This window comes from Amblyomma mixtum, chromosome 3 (assembly GCF_055824585.1).
Source record: "Amblyomma mixtum isolate Tamu chromosome 3, ASM5582458v1, whole genome shotgun sequence".
Taxonomy (NCBI): domain Eukaryota; kingdom Metazoa; phylum Arthropoda; class Arachnida; order Ixodida; family Ixodidae; genus Amblyomma; species Amblyomma mixtum.
Genome location: NC_143014.1, coordinates 295887325 through 295905254, shown reverse-complemented (window position 1 = coordinate 295905254; position 17930 = coordinate 295887325). Strand labels below are relative to the sequence as shown.

Sequence of the window (17930 nt, the reverse complement as noted above, 5' to 3'; positions counted from 1 at the left end):
AGAGCGGCAGCCCACCGTGTCGAAAACGAGAGAGCTCCTGCGCTGACACGCCGCCGGTAGCGCTGCCTTCGACTGAAAAGACTGGGCAACTACTACACGCTGAATCTGTCTTATTTTTCGGCCATTGCGATAATATATTTTATTATGTCGTATATCAAAATATAACAGTCATGCATCTTCTGGCTTGCATTATAAACAAAAGCGAAAAACTGAACTTCACTGCACCCCCGCGTCACTGCTGCTCTCTGCAGTGACCTCAGGTGGAGCTCTCCGCTGCTACGGCCGCTGCCGCACCCCGCTATGGCCAACTATTGCTTTTAGTACGCTCTTGGCAAATCTCAGCGGTAGAAATTGGTCGTGCGAGCGGCTGTGATGCGATGTGAGAAAAAAAAATGCTGTTTGGCTGTATTCAATAATTCATTACGTATGCCTGTTGCGTGTGACGCCTCTTTAGTGCACTGCGGATGCGAAGAGCGTGCTACCCAGCGACACAACTCATCCTATGTCATCAGACGCTGACTAAAAGCTGTGAAGGGGGTGGCGCGCGTATCTGCGTAGTATTTGTTAACGTCGCGCACTTCAAGGTTTTGCGGACTGATTTGGTCACTAACGTCGATCGCCGTTGTATACCGCAGGGGCATCGCATTAATATCATTCGGGCAGGTGAGGGATCCTGTTTGTAATAATGGAATCGGACTTATAACAGAGAAGGGTGTTACGGTTGTGAAGTACGCAGTGCTTGCGTGCTGGACATTACAAACACTTTATTGCACTGGGTCTGGAGCAGCGATCGTTTGTCGATCCCAGATGTGTTTGACACATTGATGCTGAGCTTTATCACCGATGAAAGGACGGCCAAGCCAAACACCTGGGATGCGATGTTGTTGGAGTAGGACGTGCTCCAAGCACCGGTTCGTCGTCGTGCTCCGTGTTTGACGCCTTGCAAGCAGGTGTGACGCGCCTTCAGCGTTGTGCTGTGTCTTACGTAGTTGCAACAGGCTATAGTGTTGTGCAATCTTGGTATGCGAGCGAAGAAATCGGCGGCTTTCGCCACGTTGCGTGTCCTTCGCAGAGGTGCTTAGATTTATCAGCGATGACGTCCGGTTTTCCTGTTATATTTCGATGGTCAACATCGTCGATGTCTGTCAGAAATCAGCACAGCCGCGCAGCATACCTGTAGCCGGCAGGGATGTTGGGAGTGGCCCACCCATAGCGCGTACGCCTATAATTTATGTACGGCACGCCGGGGGCGTGACCAATGGTTTTGATTGACAGGTGAACTCGGTGCTAAACTCGTGAACGGTGAAGTGCCCCGAATTCATCTCGGGACTGTCATGGCGGCAGCAGCAGCAGCCTGGGTAATCGCTTCCTCTGACGGCAAATGTCAGTACGGCCGGCTGGACCCGTTTACTGCCTTGGCCGACGAAGAATTCCAGCGACATTTTCGCCTCTCCAAAAAATCGGTGCGATGGTTGTGTAAATAGTTAGGCGACGACCCACGCCTGCGGAGAGTGCGTACCGGGCTTCATTCGCTTTCGGTCGAAGAGCAAGTCCTCTGCGGCCTCCGGTTCTTCGCGACCGGGAGCTTCCAGGGGAGCGCCGGCGCAGACCGCTTTATTGGACGCCAATAAAGCACTGTCAGCCGCTGTGTGAGGGACGTCTCCGACGCGCTTATCCACGCGGCTGTGCAGAAGCGGTGGCTCGCTTTCCCCACGACTGCGGCCGAGCGTGCGTATGTTGAGGAGCGTTTCCTTCTGCGCGGCGGCATCACAGACGTCGTGGGATGCGCCCACGGGACCTACATTGGTGTAAAGGCCCCTTCGAAGTCCAGCCCTGACATGGTGAAGGCCAACTATTTCACGAGGAAGGCACATTATGCATTGAACATTGCAATCAGTAAAAAATAATTGTTCTCGCCAAGCCCTTTGGGCTACTCTACAGCACAGTGCCAAAGTCGGTCCCACACTCTTTTGGCGAAGACTGGATCAGCCGCTAACCGGTTCCACAGAACAATTCATAACATGCCAGGTACCTTAAGAGAGTCCCACAAAAAAAAAAATAAAAGATGCCCAGGCTTAGCTTGGTTAAGCCAAGAATGCGTTGCATATTGTGCGGTCTTTTTTTTTGAGGGCGAGGTATTGCCTGGCGGCACTCGATTTTCTCGGCAAGACGTCACGCGCCGGCGCAGCGCCCCTAGCGGGAGGAGCGGGAGTCAGGTGGTGGCTGCGGCCGCGCGCGACCGCGCGAGTTGGGGCCCAGCTTTTCCTCCGGCTGTCGTGACGTCACGTCACGTGGTTGCGCTCAAGGTCAATGGTGGCTGCCCGGCCGCGCCCAAGGGCTGAACTGAGTGATTGCAATATGCAACGCATAAAAGTGGGCTCCTTGGCAACGGCGAAATCGAAAGTTGCAGATGGCCACTTGTTAATGGGGCCACTGCAGAGCACTCACCACTGTGCTAATTAATTAAATCCGACGAATGAATGTCATCTTTCGCACAAACCTCTCACTTGCATCAAAAAGTATAGTCACAATGCTGCAGAATCGGGAAGATAACCGCCACTGCTGACTAAAAGCCGGTGCGAGCTCATTGACAACGAATTTCGGACAGCTCACATTAACGCGGTATGCATGTAATGAGCAGATGCATGCAGTTCATTTCAGAACACGGCATAATATTCAAGCGATTCTGAAAAAAAAAAACGAGTTTTCTCATTCAACTCACGCGAAATTCAACTTGCGATGAAAAAAAATGTAATATAAAAAGTTTCACCATGCGGGATTTGAACCCACGCGCTCCCATTGCCTGTCGACTCTCCGGAGCGACGCGTTAGACCACACGGCCACAGAACAGCGCGGAGTGATACACCTCTCTTTATTTTTTTTTGCGGACTACTTCCGTAGCCTTAACAGCGTTGCACATGTACCTCGTCGCCATTGGCGGTCAGCTGATGACGGGCGTTGGTAGCGTTCCCTCGCGGTACAAAGCTAAATTTAATAATGCATAAATCACTCCAAAGCGCTTTAAATCCAAATCTTGCACACTATAAAATGCTTATAAAGGTGTATTAAGTGCATTATAAAATTCAACAAACCTCGTTTGTCTAATTGCACACGCAGTGCACTTGGTGGAGCGACACACAAATGAAAAGTGCACCGGCGGTTGGCTCACGTGACCCGTTCTTTGTAGACCGCCCAAGAAGCCGATGAGCTGGCGCCGATGTGATGGTAAAGCACGGAATATATCCAGATAACCCAATGAAGTTTGAGGCGTGACGAGGGTGGGATTTTGTCCTGCTACCATTAGTTCACTCATCTGAGGGCGTCGCCAGAGCTCTGGAAGATTCCGAGTTTCAGCAAACTCGGGCCTTGCAGCATAGCGCCCCAGGGGCGCGATTACGAGTTTTTGTCTCAATTTTGAGACTCTGACGTCAAAATGACGACACCGCGAGTCGTTGACCGCGGAATCAACCAATCAGCAGCAAGGTTGCGGTGGCTAGTAGCAGGGCTCCGCCCCGGAAGCATTTATTCGCACGACAAGGGACCATATGCTAACGTCTTGCTGTAAAGACGCAGTGAATAAAATGAACAATGTTTTATCTTGCTAACGAACTGTGTTTCAAACCCAACAACACTAAGCAAACAAGAACCGTTCTTAGATTTGCAATTAAGTTTGCTCTTCAGTCACTTTTGCTGCCGCGAGGGTGCGCTGACGCTGGAAAAGCGTCGGTAGCGTCGGCTAGGTGGCGGGAGCTGCCGCCTGATTCAAAGGATTCAGCCTTATCCCTCCACGCACATACTCAGCCATCGTAAACATGGCAGCCAGCAAAAAAAATCAGCTGATTGACGGCTGTCCTTTTTTTTTTTACACACTACATAGAATCAAGGTACTGTGCGGACGTCTTAAGTGCGCGGAAAAATCTATTTAAAGGCAATGATTGCTACGGGTCTGCCGAGATCAATTTGCAAGGAGCGCTTGGCTCGAAAACCGGCGAAGGCAGCTTTAAGGCAAGTTCACACTGGCGAGTTGCAAACGTCGCGCTAGTATTCTAGGCGACCGATTTCGGTCAATTAGTCACGGTTTGCGAAGCACATGTAAAGCGGGGAGGGAGCGTAACAAAACGATTTAAAGGGAGACTGAAGCACTTTTTCTGAAAATCGGGCTGGCAGCGGCATCCTGTAGTTTTTCATGCTGTATACTGGAATATCGCAACCAATTAAGGCAAAAACAAGCGCGAATTGCCTTTTTTAGCCGAAATATGCGGCCTGTGCCGCGGGGCACGCCGCGCGGCGCGCCGCCGCCCGTGATTGGTCAAGAGAGGTCGTGACGTCACTTCGAGGACTGGAGAAGCTGCCGATGCGGACCCGGCGCTGCGTTGAGGGCAGATCGCAGCTTTCCGTGTCGTTGTAAAAGCGAATACGGCGACTATTTTTTTTTACTGACCCCCGAAGAAAAGGATACTACAGTTTGCTCATTCCGCGTAATGCCTGAAACCAAAAAAGACACAAGCAAAAAATTCTATGCCTAGCACAAGCATACGCCAGCGTCAAAGACGCGATACAGACCATGCGTAAAAGGTGCCAGCCCAACATCGGCTAATACTCAAGTCAATTACCACCACCGGACGCCTCCTGGCTCGCCCGGAAGAGCGTCATCCTAAAGAAAAGGCCCAAAGCACTGTGTAAATCTTGTTCTCAGTACCCGGCGTTGCAGGTTGGGGCAAGAAAGTATTTCAAGTGAACGATGAAGGAGCACAAAGTTGGTGTCAAAATTAGCGAAGCGCAGTGGCCAAGCACTGCGAGGCATGTGACCACAAGATAGTGACGCAATCATGGTGCGCTGGAAACCAAGCCAAATACGCGCACAAATACGCTTCACTCCTGGCGCGTTCAGCAGATGCCAGAAAATATTAATCGCTGCCTCGGAAACGTTCGCCCTTCCTAGATTTGCAGTTTAGGTTCAGTGAAGTAGTTGCCAACTATATGTGTGTTTAAAAGCCAAGCTAGCTGCAACTCGCCCGCTGCCACAACTTGATGAAGAAACCGAGTAAGGTTGCGGTGTTTGTTTGCAAAAACTCGGTTGGCATTCATTTCACTCATAAATTTGCATCCGAAATCAACGTCGAACGCTTTCATTTTAATTGCTTAGCTAGGATTAAACGAGATGCCGCATATGAAGAGCTTCGATGCTTGCTTGCTTTGCTTTATTGTGCTTTGCTCTGCTTGCTTGCTTGCTTGCTTGCTTGGAGACGTCGAACCGAGTATAAAATCAGTAACCGAGCCTTGCTGAGCACGTCTCAGGTGGTCTGGCCGCACCTAAGCTGAGGAGAGCGACACATGCTCAAGCCTCTATAAGGTTTCTTCAGGGGCTAAGTGAGCATGTTTCTACTTTTAAAAGAGGCGCTTCTTCGGAATGGTGACACGCCTCTTATGCGCGAGGAAATCGATGGAACTGTGTCATGGTTCAGCCGCGCCTTTTCGACAGAAATCTCCAGAGATCACACTAGGACAAGCTCTGCCTGTAGCCGCTTTTACGAAAGTGTTTCGAGCAGAGTAAGCTTGCTTTAGTCGGCTTGAATTCTTTGTCACAGCAGCAAGCGGTTGCGCTGTGAGCTTGTGGTCTTGCGGAAAACAGTGGAAGACGACACAGTCGCGGCGTAGTTGTTCGTGGACACGAACGCAGAGTAGTACCTGTTGAATCTGATTCTCAAGGTCGGCTGACACGCTTTGTACGTCGCAACGCTCGCAGTACGAGGAACAACGCATGCAGCACGAGAAACAACGCGCGCTGAAAGCGCGCTCGCGTGCGCCGAAGCATCCCCGGCTCCTCAACATGACGTCACGCTGGCCGACATGGACGAGGTTTCCCTCTCCGCTGTTCCCCTCTCCTGCGCTCGCGTGGGGCGCGGGAAATTTAAACATCGCGTTTTTAATTGGTGATTGCGCCACTGTTTTAGCCAAAATCGAAAAAATAATTTAACAGACGTGATCACCAATGACACTACTTCAAAACCCTATAAGGTTAGCTGATTCGAAAACCGCCTCAGTATCCCTTTAAGCCTGTCGCGCCACCTCCGCGACTCGCCAGTTTGAACTCACCTAGGCTGCTATCGATGGCAAATGTGCTGCAAGGGCGATGCGTGATTCTATTTATTTTTGTTCCGAAAATACCCGGCGACTATGAATAATCACACTGCAGCAACTGCCGACACACGGGAGCAGACCGGTGCAGCTGCTGGGAGCTTGCTATCTCACTGCGGGAATTAAGAGCCGGCACGCGCCCGGTCACTGCGCCAACATTCACTCACGACGCCTCGTAACCAACTCATGCCGCCCGCTTCGGGTTAAGCACTTGACATTCGTGTTGGTGTTGTTGCCGTTCCGTTCGGATGATGCTCGGATGACGCCGCCGGGGATAATGCGGTGGCGAAAGTTTATGCGAAGGAAGTCCTCCTTCGCCGCCGCCTTGTCTTGGGGGTCTCGCCGGAAAGCGCGCACCTTCTGCGACTTAACTTTGATAGTGGTCTCCGCAACTCACCGCAAACACTTGCTCACAGTCGGTTGGGCTACGCCGACGTTTACTTCATTTCCGACGGTGTCTAGAAACCCACCGGCGGCGAAGGCGCGCACAGGCACTTGCCGCTCCACTGACCGCGCACTCACCCGCACACCTCCAAGTTCAACGGCGAGTTCGTCGCACAGCCGTTATGCTCCTTCCTATGTCAAAACGTCGAAACAACTCGTCCGGCACGTCAAAACCGTCTTCATGCACCCTCTTACACCGTTGCTCGCGCGGCCACCGGCTATGTAAACAACCGCCATTTTCTGTCTCAAGCGGTTTGAGACCACTCGTTCCAATCCTGAAAAATCGTCTCAATCGGCTTGCATAATTAGGTAAGCAACGTCAACACTTCTGCCCGTTTTATGACGTCGGCCAGTGACACAAAAAAACAATATGGCCGCTGGTCACGACCGACCAATAGGAACGGGGCAAATGAGACACTTTTTGAGACACTTTCCGATTGAGACGATTTCGAACGACTCGTAATCGCGCCCCAGGTGTTATAAATAAGCAAAAACGAATAGGAAATTGGTAGAGCTCGGGAATCGAACCCCATCTTCGGCGGGCGTGACCAGCATGCTATCCACTCCGCCATGCCAGATCGACGGTTTGGAATGAACAAAGGCGTGTCTAGTGAATACGGTGTCTTCGCTCACTCCCATCCTCCTCCCTTCCCTTCCGGTGAGGTTTAGGTGTCCACCGAGATATGAGAGACAGATACATTTCCTTTCCTCAAAAACTAATTTATCGACGAGCGAGGCGTACAACCGAATGGGCGAAGGCGTTCTATCGACTCCCTGGCAGCGTTGAAAGACGCTGTTCCGTTCCAATCTTAGAGGCGAAGCTTAACATCTTAACCACACATCAGTGACCACACTTTAGGTCAAAAAAGTGCCCCCCTGAATTTTGACGGCTGTCCACCGAGATATGCGAGACAGTTACTGCGTAATTTCCTTTCCTAAAATACAATTTTCATTGTCTTCATTACGGGCCCTCTTTGTCTTCTTTCACTCCCACTTCCTCCCTTCCTCTACGGTGCGGTTCACGTGTCCACCGATATCACAGAGAATTACTGCGCCATTTCCTTTCCTCAAAAAGCGTTGCGTTCAAAGGGCAAGACATCGCGCCGAACGGGTGGTGCGTTCCGTGGACTCCCTGGCAGCGCTACAACACGCTGTCGCGTTCCACTCCTAAACGAGAAACTTAAGCGTCATTAATTAGCAGTTAATTAGTATTCAGGCATGAATCCGTAATTAACCATTAATTAGTTATTTGTCATCACTTACTAATTAGTACTCAATTATATGTGACGCCACCAGAGCCAATGAAGTAGCGAAAGTGGTGCGTAAATCGCTTTCGCCTCTACGCACTGTTGTGTTTCTATCCCCCCCCCCCCTTAACTCTCTTTGTGTGTTCCCGTCACACCTGTGTCCACTCGGACCACGTGGGCCCGATCATGCAGCTACCGTGAACATTCATCGAGGTCGACAACCTCGCGACGACCATGGGAAGTTGGATGCTTGGAATGCCCCTCCGAGCCTCAGCGGATTAGTGTAGCAAGAATGTCAAAGGCCATTGTCAGCAAAACCCCAGCGAAATTCCTTGAACGGAGTGCAGCGGCGACGAAGGCTGGCGAGGCCCAGGAGCTATTGTCCGAGCAACCACCGTGAATGCGGAGGCGACCTGGCGGCGCCGTCACGCTGGCGGATAATTGAAGAATTCTGTGTCCCCGACTCGCGTTCTGGGCAATCGGCGGGGAGGCAAGTTCATTCCCCTGCTGGAGGACTTCGGGAGATTCCTATCCCGCAGCGCTGGATGGGTCAGCATCTCCTCCTCTCATCAACCAGCTGCGATAGAGTGAAAAAACCCGCACCTGCCCAGCCGTGGGCGGTAACAAGAAGGTCCCCTTCGGTCCATCCGATTGGACAGTGCTCGTCGACCATTATTCCCCAGCCAGGGATCTGGGGAAACCGAACGATATTTAACTCGGCCGTGAGTGTGGCCGAGAGAGAAGCCTGCTAGCTCCAGTCGACTACGGTTGACGAAGACGTTGCCCTTCCACTGAGAGCCATTCTCAGTCCCGCTCTATGTAAATAATGTAAATATGTGAATACAGTTTTTCCTTCACTTCCCCTACTCCCCGTCTCCGGCACACGTTTCCTTCCTCCTTCGGCAATGCGGCGGTGATCCTGTACCCGATGCCTGGTGGGACACGCTTCTATCATCGACAAATATATCAACTGGTTGGCAGCGGCGAGATCTTCCACGCTTGGTCCTGGCTTCAGCAGTGGTGAGCGCTTGACTTTCTTTAAGAATCTGCCAGGCTTGATAACTCTGGAAATTTATCACTACCTGTAGATTGTTTTTCTGCACGTGCTCGCTTAAGCATTTCACGTAGCAGCTTATTTTATGAAAGTCCTCGTTCGGAAGTTGCCATGGATTTGAGCAAGCTAAAGAAGCCAGAGTTGATGTTGCTGTGTGAAAAGCTGGGTATTGAGGCCAGGAAGAGTCACAGAAAGCCGCAGCTGATTGAGGCTATTAAGGAATGTGGTGCTAAGGAGGAGGGTGACAAAATTTGGGAGACCTGGGAAGTCATTCAGGAGGGAATCAGGAACGCTAAGGAGGAGGCCGACAGGGTTGAAAGGGAACGCAAGGAGAAGGCTGACAGGATTGAAAAAGAACGCAAGGAGGAGGCCGTCAGGGTTGAAAAAGAACGCCTTTACCGCAAGGAAGCCGCTAAAAAGGAGGCCGACAGGGTTGAAAAGGAACGCAAGGAGAAGGCCGACAGGGTTGAAAAAGAATGGCAGGAGCAATGCCGTAAGAGACTCGCTGAGCTCGAGGAACTACGAAAACGAGAACAGCAGGAGCTCATACGTACTACTCAATTTCTCAGACGGAAAAGGGCCCGAGATCGGTTGAGGACTTTTCAGAGAGGCGAGAGCTTCAGAACTTTCCTCGCGAAGTTTGAACACATATGTACGGAGGAGGAGCTAGATCAGGGCGAATGGTCAATGATGTTGCTGGCCATCCTTCCTTGCGATGTCAGCGCCGTATTAGCGCGACTGTCCGACGAGGATGCCAGCGACTACGACAAAGCAAAAAGTGCCCTCTTCCGATACTTCGGAATTCGTGTACAGACCGAGTCTAAAAGCCGAAGTGATAGCAGCGGGCAGCGCCCCCATCAGGGCGTCAGCGACCAGCCAAAGAGCCCCGCTTGGTCAGCTACGCACATTGTAGTTGCTCAGAAGAACAGTGGCAGTCGGGAAGCTGATGTGATAATCTGCGGCACGGAGCGTCGTTGTCAGTCACCTGACAGCGACTATGGCGCTCCAAGCCAAAGCGCAGCGTTGGCTGAAAAGCGAGATGCCGCAGAGATTGCCCTTGCAACCCAGATAGGCGTAGGCGCAGCGCAAAAAGGTAGTCCTCCAGAAAGCAGTCGCGCGCTGAAAGCGGCAACTGCAAGTTCTATTGTAAGCGAGGAATGCGCCTCAGCGCTGCCTCGAAAAAATGATCAGTTCAACAATCAGGGAAGGACAGCCGCTCGCGACCAAACACCAGAAATTGAGTTATGCTCCAATGAAACCAGTGTGTCTTTGCCTATTGCCCGCGTCGCGATCGAGAGCCCGCTCGGAGTGCGTCTGACCGAGGCAGCCGTCTCCCAAAACCTGCCTAAGCAGCAGCCCTCGATTTTCTCAAATCGCTTGGATATGCTGCCCAAAGAAAAAGGCCTTTGTTTTGGAGATAATGCTGCGCAGGTCCTTACCATTTCGAAGGCTCGTGAGGTCGCGGCGCCAGCAGAGCACGTGGTTGAACAGGGCAAACCTCAACCTGTAGGCCCGAAGCCTGTAAATTCTCACGGTGATGAGCTAGGGCAGGCTTTATTGCAAACTGTCGACGAGACGAACGCAGGCGACTTAACCCGTGACGGCTCCGCGTTACCTAACGGCGAGCCAGCCCAGGACTTACTCACTTATAGCACAGGGGTTAAGAGCACCGAAAGTAGTGCAAGCTATAGTGAGTCTTCCGAATCAGGCGCAAGTGATGACCTGGAGCTAGGTGAGGAATTGAATTCCAATCTTGTGTTACCCCACTCGGATGGCTTTCTCGAACTCCTTCGTGTGGACAGAGAAACGTTCACCGCTGAGCAAGAGAAAGACCAATCTCTACGCAACTTCAGTCCCGCTCTTGTAAATAATGTAAATATGTGAATACAGTTTTTTTCCTTCTCTTCCCCTACTCCCCGTCTCCGGCCCACGTTCCTTCCTCCTTCGGCATTGCGGCGGTGCTCCTGGACCCGATGCCTGGTGGGACGCGCTTCTAGCATCGACAAATATATCAGCACTTTAAACAGTCAAAGTGCCCCCTGAATTTTCCACGTCTTCTTTGTTTAACTACGTTACAACCCCTCCACTTTTTTATTTGGCGGACAAAAAAGAACCACAGATTACGGGTTTGCATATGTGACTTTTGTACCGTTACCGTTAGTGGTCTTTTATCGCACAATGAAGGCGAAAACAAAGATAAACGTGGAAAGTAAACGAAGCATTTCCCCAACACTTGACGTGATCTTCGATACCACAAGTTCCAATGGAGTGGGGAAAAAATACCCTGACTATATGTGCAGATATGTCACAGTGAGAGCCCCCCAGCGTCCTAACAAACGCTAACGGTGCCATGATATGCCAACCTATCACATTACTTTGAAAACTGAAATCCGATGGAGCTACTGTCGGATGTGTCGTCGCAGCAGAGTTATGGCATATGGGGGTTTAACGTCTCAGTGCGACTCAGGCTGTAAGGGACTCCACAGTGAAGGGCTCCGGAAATTTTGACCTCCTGGGGTGCTTTAACGTGCGCTGACATCGCAAAGTACACGGCCCTCTAGCATTCAGCCTCCATCGAAATGCGACCGCGACGGCCGGGATCGAACCCCCGTCTCTCAGGTCAGCAACCGAGCCCCATAACCACAGAGCCACCGCGGCGGCTTGCTGCAGAGTAACTCTGAATACCTCCTACTTTAAATTCGCCCGCGAATCAAACTTCGCCGCTAATCGTTCCATGCACCGGTTCTAAAGAGCATGGTAGCAGCGCAGAAACGGATTTAGAGGACATTGCTGAACGGTAGGTGATAAGCTGCAGCACTCCCTCTCACCTACTGAAAAAATTTTTTTAATGCAGAACGACACTGAACTCGCTATTTTTTTTTTGGGGGGGGGGGGAAGGGGGAGGAATAACAATTCAAAAATTCACCATGCATACTGAACCATCCCCTCCTTTCTCCTTCCCTTCACAGCCGCTTTTACCGAGGGCTTCCAATAAGTCCGCGACTATTGCATCTTTATGAACAGAAGCACTGTCACTGGTTTATCCATATCATTTCCACTTTGCCAACAACAGGAACAACCTTTTCAACGAGGCAACGCCTCCCTCTTTCTTCTCATGCGGAAAAAAAAGAAATTGTACTCACCAGATTTCAACCTTCCGTTCAAAATTGTCTTTTAGTTGCTTTCTAGACAATACTCTCTTTCCAAAAATCTTCCTTTTACCTCAGTTCTTCGATCCTTAGTGACATTAAGGGAGCATTCTCTTTGCAGCCTTGAAAAGAAAGCTGCGTTGCACACATCGCCGTCCGACTCGGTGGCGCAACGGTAGCGCGTCTGACTCCAGATCAGAAGGTTGCGTGTTCGAATCACGTCCGGGTCACAAAATTTTTTGCGGGGTTGGCGGACGGGTGGTGCTTTATAGAAGTGAAAATTTCGGTATATATGAGAACAGCGACTTGGGCAAGCACGGGTGTTGTTTACAATTAGAACGTATAAAAGAAACTGCAATTTCCTCGCTTAAAGTTGCAGACGAGTAACGCGTCTTCTTTCCTGAAGAACTGTTTACGCCTAGTTTTACCCTATATGTATTTCCAGCAGCACAAATCATAGGAGCCACGAATGACGGGCTTGACGTTTTCCTGTCACCAACGGTGAAAGGACAGAAGAAAGAGCCTTGGTGAATTAAGGAAGGCTTTTTTTCAGCACTCTTTTGTGATGGACTTGAGCATGCAACACGCTGTTCCAACGAGAACAAACTCTCAACGGCAGCAAGCAGTGCATTATATGCGACTTCACGAAAAACAATAAACGGAGCAGTAACAAGGAATCAAGCTGAACTGGGAGTCATTACAGCATACACGATGGACAAGGTCTATTCAAGAGCGCACACTCTCGCCTTTGTGTTCACAGACAATGGCGCGCCGGCCCACTCTAATGGCAAAAATGAAGCCTTACTTCTGCGTGGGTGTGGATGAGTGGGTCCGTACCTGTGTGTATTAAACGCGTTTGTCCTCACGCCTATGCGAATCCCTAACTTCTCTTCATTACTGCGAAAGAAAGCGATGTTTTCAACAAACGCCACAAAAAATTAATTATGCATCGAATAGTATTTGTTTATGTTCTCAGGTTCCTCAAGTTTAATGCTGAGAAACGTAGTGACACCACCTTCAGAGGGAACGAACTCTTACCCCCGTGGCACTCTTGCGTGTCAGCAAGGTGTGCTTAGATTAGTGGACTATAGAGACCGGATGTTAGCTGCACGTTTTCTTCTTCTTAAAGACGATTAAGAGATTAGAATACTTCGACCACCGTCTGGTATTCGCCTACGGCCACACAACAAAGTGGAATTAAATTTCTTCTCTCATGCTCCATCGGTTGCGGTTTCATCAACGAAGCGAGGGCTGTAACGTGTGACAAGTGTTTAGGTCACGTGAGGCAGGTAAAGAACTGCAGTGTAACCGCTGATACATTGTTTTCTGTTATTCCAGCTCTATTATCAGGTTGGCTTGAGAATTGTAGTGAACTAAACTATGTGAAAGTGATTATATCACGATTTTTACGCCTCACCTCACCTAAACACTCCTTGCACGTCTCAGACACTGTTCAGATGCTGAAACCGAAACTGGAATGGCATCAAGAACAAATACAATTTTGAGTACAATTTTGCGTAGAGGCGAAAGCGTTTTCCGCACCACTTTGACTGCCTCAGTGTCACTGGTGATGCTACCACTGGATGATGTCACACATAATTACTGACTAATTACCAAGTAATGAAAAATTACTAATTAATGCACAATTACTGATTACTGATTAATGACTAAATACTAAATACTAATTAACTGATAAATAATGGCGCTTAAGCTACGCCTTTAGAAGCGGAACGCGACAGCGTGTTGTAGTGCTGCCAGGGAGTCCACGGAACGCCACCACCCGTTCGGCACGTTGCCTTGGCCTTTAAACGCAACGATTTTTGAGGAAAGGAAATGGCGCAGTAATTCTCTGTCATCTCGGCTGACACCTGAAGAGCACCGTACAGGAAGGGAGGAAGTGGGAGTGAAAGAAGAAAGATAAAGAAGGTCTGTAATGAAGAAAATGAAAATTGTATTTGAGGAAAGGAAGTTACGCAGCAGCTGTCTCACATATCTCGGTGGACACCCGTGACCGCCTTCAGCAGGCCGCCTCCATAGTCGAAGCATATGCTGCCGACTGTGGTCTCCAATGTGCTCCCGCCAAATCAGAGCTTCTACACGTCAGGAGAAACCACAAGGACAACACGTCTCTACACATATCTCTGTCGGGCGGTCCCATCAGAGAAGTGGCGGAGCTCCGGATCCTGGGTCTGTTCATCAATAACAAACTTAGGCCGGACTCTACTATAGCGAAACTCAAGAGCATAGGTGAACAGGTAGGGCGCATGATCCGCCGTGTTTCCAACAAGCGGGGTGGTCTGCGGCGCAGGGACGCGCTACGGCTCGCCTATGCCTTCGTGACCAGCCGGATCCTCTACGCCGTGCCGTACCTACGCACCACCAAACAACAAGACGAGCGCATTGACGCCATCATCAGGAAGGCAACAAAGCGAGCACTGGACCTCCCGGTGGCTACCTCCAACGCCAAACTGAAGGCGTTGGGAGTGGTAAACTCCTATCAGGAGTTGCGGTAAGCCCACCTCGTGAACCAATATACGCGGCTATCGCAGACGGTTCCTGGGCGCCGCCTGCTAAACCGCTTACACATCCAACACACATGCATACCAGAGGGGACGGAGAACATACCGGTGCTGTGGCGCCACATGCTCTTGGTCGCTCCACTCCCGCGTAACATGGACATGGCTTCACATGAAGGCAGACGACAAGCGCGGGTTCGCACGCTTGAGAGGCACTATGGCTATAAAGAGGGCGTCTATTACGTGGACATCACAGGGCCGTCGCCCGCGGGATTCTTCATGGCTGCCGTAGTCCATCGTGGAATGAATGTCGATGGGCTATCTTTTCGGGCCCCAAATTCAAAACGAGCGGAGGAAGTCGCAATAGCTCTTGCTGCCGGTGGCTACCTCCAACGCCAAACTGAAGGCGTTGGGAGTGGTAAACTCCTATCAGGAGTTGCGGTAAGCCCACCTCGTGAACCAATATACGCGGCTATCGCAGACGGTTCCTGGGCGCCGCCTGCTAAACCGCTTACACATCCAACACACATGCATACCAGAGGGGACGGAGAACATACCGGTGCTGTGGCGCCACATGCTCTTGGTCGCTCCACTCCCGCGTAACATGGACATGGCTTCACATGAAGGCAGACGACAAGCGCGGGTTCGCACGCTTGAGAGGCACTATGGCTATAAAGAGGGCGTCTATTACGTGGACATCACAGGGCCGTCGCCCGCGGGATTCTTCATGGCTGCCGTAGTCCATCGGGGAATGAATGTCGATGGGCTATCTTTTCGGGCCCCAAATTCAACACGAGCGGAGGAAGTCGCAATAGCTCTTGCTGCCGCCGATCCCAAATCGAAAACGGTTATCACAGACTCTCGCCGGGCCTGTGAACATTATCTTGCAGGCGAAATATCACCTCTTGCCTCGCAAATTCTAAGACGCGCTCTCGCCGATCCAACTCGCACAAAAGTGATCTGGGCTCCTGGCCACCAGGGTCTACAAGGCAATGAGGCCACTGATGCGGCCGCCCGAGCGCTCACACACCGGGCTCCTCATCCTAGCTCTCATGGCTCAGAAGCTCATAAACCGCTTCTGCGGTTCCGCGAAATCCTAATTTATTATTGCGACAGCCACCGTCTCTACCCGGCACCTGCCAAGGGGCTGAGTAAGGCGGAGGAGCGAACTCTGCGGTGCCTGCAGACAGGAACCCTTCTCTGTCCTGCAATAGCAAAACACTTCGATCCGAACACAGATGAGTGCTGCCCACACTGTGGAGAGATCTGCGATATATTTCACATGGTGTGGGCATGTACTCAGAATCCTCACCTTCCCCCCTCCCCCACCCCCACCCGAGAGGCATGGGAGACTGCCCTCCTCAACTGCTCCACACTGGAGTCCCAAAGGGCTCTGGTCAAGCGGGCGCGAGACGGGGCCTCGTCATGCGGTGTCCCGTACTAAGGATACCGACCATGCAGCAGGGTTTTTTTTTTACCCTCAAGCTCTCTTTGATTGAAGTTTTTCACCGCCACCACCACCGTCATCCGTTTGTAGAGGAAGGGCGGAAGTGGGAGTGAAAGAAGAAAGAGAAAGAGGGGCCATAATGAAAAAAACGAAAACTGTATTTAAGGAAAGAAAATTACGCAGTAACTGTCTGATATATATCGGTGGACACCCGTCAAAAGCGTGACATCTCTGCTGACAAGCTTCTGCTGACAACCTTCTGTCGACAATGATGAGGCATTAAAGGCTTTCGCCATCAAAGCAGGACATTGTTACTCTGGAATGCGTCGATGGAGCGAACTTCCTTTCGGGTAATGGCAAGAAGCCATGTCGTCTCCAACTCTTGTTCTCGCGGGAAGTCAGACACGTAGAAATTTGATTCGGATTCTTAGTTAACGCAACCTCCAGACACACAGCACTTGTTAGGCGTTCGCTCAACTGCCTAAGCATGGCGACTGCGCACGCGTCTACAGCACTTGTATAGCAATTATCGCACTTGTATCGCGCTGTTCTAGTTTTTATACGATTGACGCTGACTTTGGTCTCAGCTCCGCGTTAATCCTTTTTCATATTTCTGGTTGGTTATCGATTATCATTCATGTGGCTCTGGTTGTTGGTTTCCAATTTTTAACGCTTGCGCTCAACATTCATTTCAACTTTTTTTTTTACCTTTGACACTACTATGGTCTTAAGGCTTCAATCTTCACCTTTTTTTTCCACGTTTCTTGTTGGTCATCCCGTATCACTCATGCGCTTGTATCGTTTTCGGTGTTTAAGAGTTGCTTGGTCATGACCGTTTTAGTGCTTTTGCTATCCATTTGTTGGGTTTTTTTCGGATAGCCATAATAGTATGTTACGTGGTTGCTATCGCGCTTCATCTGTTAGGTATCTTACAGTGATCTATTCTACTGCCTGTGCGTGATTACACGGATGTTACGGCGTGTTGGCTTACATAAAGGCGGGTTTTTGCGAAATAAAATTCAGTTGCAAGTTGGCGGTGGTTCTGACGTGTTTGTCTCTCTTTTGTGCACGTTTTTTTTTGCGCCGTTTTCCTCCTGTATCGCAATAGCTTGGAAACTACAAGCACACAGCTTAAAAAATTCCCAAGGGCGAACCATACTAGCATCGAAGCTTCAGCAAACAACCGCGAAAAAGAAGCACGTGTAGTGGGCTGCTCTGCCGAGCCAGCCGCTCGCTGTGGCAAGTCGGGGCACCCGCGAAGTTCGCGACTGTCGCAGAGTGCACCAACAGCCGGCTGGCTTCAGCTTCTGCACTTCTTTGACGTCGCCCTACAACCGAGAAAAACATGGAAAGGTGTGTTTACATCACTGTGCAAAATTGAGGCAATGAAGTTGCATGCAAATTAGAAAGCCGCATGGACTTCTTTTCTTTAGTACCTCCAAACAATAACGACATAATTATGGCCACAAGAACAAAGGAAGCTTTCTAAGCTGTTTTGTAAGGAAGTTTTCTACCTTCAGGAAATTTACTTAGCAGGCGACCAATAAATCCATCTACATTGAACCCAAGGTGCTTTTTCGCAGTATTCTTGTTTTTGCAGACACCAGTTAGTGAGGTTATGTTGCAAACTGACATTTTACATTCTTTGTGCTAGATAACCTGCCGGAAGAAACATTTCTTTCATTGATTTTCGCAGAAATTTGCATGATTCCAAACATTTTTCCTTAGTAAAATCCTTGGCAATACATTTTGTTTCCGTGCCCCTGTTTTTTCGGGCTTGTTGGCGAAAGCTTGGATGACTTTGGCATCCTGATATTGCAATGGCCACCCAATGGGGCGGATATTAAAACAATAAAGAACATCTGAGGCCTGATGGAACTGCGCCTTCCGCGGCGCACCATTCCAGCCGAGACTAAGGAGGTCCTTTGGGTTTTC

The 17930-nt window shown here is 50.3% G+C and overlaps 1 non-coding gene across 1 annotated transcript; it reads left to right on the top strand.

The window, feature by feature from the left end:
• The first annotated feature begins 12190 nt into the window (after positions 1 to 12190).
• On the top strand, positions 12191 to 12262 carry TRNAW-CCA (transfer RNA tryptophan (anticodon CCA)). The gene has a single exon. It is a non-coding gene; the product is annotated as a tRNA-Trp (tRNA).
• Positions 12263 to 17930: the final 5668 nt, after the last annotated feature.